Raw genomic sequence first — 2,120 nt, 5'->3', positions numbered from 1 at the left:
CAAAAATCCTCTTATGGATTAGCACTATGGTAACGGCCCATAAGCAAGCATTATGTTTTGTCTTTCAAGATCTCAGAAGCTGAACCAGCTCCACAAACCGGACCACAGACATCTCCAGCCTCAGCCTCTGCCTCTTAAAATGTTCTACAAGTCTTTCTCCAACCCCCTCACCCAGTAGACCCACAATCTCCCTGGGCACTCCACCTGCTCCTCCAGTCACACCCTCTGCATCTTGCTCCTCAACAATGGACACCGGTGGAAGTACACCAACTGACCTGTCATTTGTAAGTAACTATAGCAATAAAATTACTTCTACAACTACAATTTGCAAGTTCATAGGTGAAATAGGTGAAACTGAACCTAAAGTAAAGAATAATTAAATAATACTGGTTATATATCATCCTTTCTGTTTTCAATGATAATCTCAGCAAGAAAGACTGAAATGCAACTCTCTCTGATAATCAACAGGAAGCAAGTTTGGATCCTGCAGAGTGGGAGAATGCTGGGACGCCAGATGTAAATGTTTCCATGATTCTATGTTTTTCTAATATGTACTACAAATGCTATTGTAAAAATATAGATAATTTCATAAAACAACTTCTGTTTTCAAGGTCTTTTACAGAAGGTCACATGAAGAGCAACAAACCAGTTCTTCTCAAGGTCTACAAATAGGAAACAGGTATGACACGTATTTCTCCACTTTAACAGTGTTAACGCTCATCTTCTATTTTGATTTTACACAGTCATATATGAATAGAGCAGTAGAGTAAACCTTGTACAAAACCAGTGTTATTCAAAGTCAATGTTCAAATCCTTGCTTCTAAAGAGTTTGAATGAGTTCTGGAAAGGCTGATATATTCAATCATGACACAAACAAATAAACATTTTTTGATACCATTTTAGATCTCACATTGATGACTTCGTCATCGATGATTGTGATGATGAGGACATCGATGACTTCATTGCACTTCCAGGGACAAGTGACAGTCCTCCACCGGTAGGCTTTATTTATTTTCACTGCAAAAAAAAATGGGAATGTGTGTTTTTTTTCTGTTTACCAAAACTGCTGCTGATTGTACATTTCTCAAAATGGAAAATGACAAAAATGATATTGGCATTATTATTAAGGGTATCTAAGATCCGAAGTGCCACAAACTGACCAATAATAATTATTTTTTAAGTCATTTCTGATTTAATTCATGCAACTGTCTTTACTTTTTAGGAAGAAATGGATCTTGCAGTAATTTTGAAGTCCTTTCAGGAACATCACCTGTCTCGTGGCATTGTGTCAACAGTATCCATTCGCAGAAAAAGACTCCTGGAGAGTGCAATGAAAGCTGTTTCCAGAGTCTCGTTCTGTTGGACACACGCACCCCACATAGAATTTGTAGGGGAGGAGGCAGACGACATGGGGGGGCCACAACGAGAATTTTTCAGGTCTGAGTGCCTCCAGTAATCTGTTCAAACTTTGATAACAAACATGTTCTTGTTTTCAGGTGCAGTAGTATTACATGTTTAATTTCTTTTTGCTTTGGATTTATTTTAGACTCCTGATGATCGAGGTGCAGAGCTCCCTGGGGATATTTGAGGGACAGGCTGGCCAGGTCTTCCTCACGTATGACCAGGCGGCTTTGGACCAAAACAAGTATTGCTGAGGCGGCAACCTCATTGCGTGGTCCATTGCACACGGAGGTCCGTGCATCAGAGCAATGGATCCGACTCTCTTTCAACTCATGTGTGGCCAGGAGCCACAACTTGACCAGTTCGACTGGCGTGTGCTGCCTGACACTGAAGTTCAGGAGAAACTCCAAAGGGTGCTTTATAATTATTATGTAGATTTTTTATTTTATTTTAAACAAACAAAAGCACTTACATATACATTGTTCTAATTCACACCCCTCTCCAAGATCCAACAGTGCAGGACTGCAGAGGACAGCCTGTTTTCTCACTACAGTTGCTTTAACGTCTACTTCAAGTCTTAACCCACACTGGTTCTGTTTAAGCACTTATAGCTCTCCTCCTTTCTACGACTTTCTCGCTAATCTCTTAGCTGTTGTTTGCACGTTACTAGCCTTGGTAGCTACATTAGCTTTACAGTTAGCGATGGCTTCTCCTTCTGC

Source organism: Epinephelus moara, chromosome 14, assembly GCF_006386435.1.
Source record: "Epinephelus moara isolate mb chromosome 14, YSFRI_EMoa_1.0, whole genome shotgun sequence".
Taxonomy (NCBI): domain Eukaryota; kingdom Metazoa; phylum Chordata; class Actinopteri; order Perciformes; family Serranidae; genus Epinephelus; species Epinephelus moara.
This window is presented reverse-complemented; position numbering follows the sequence as displayed.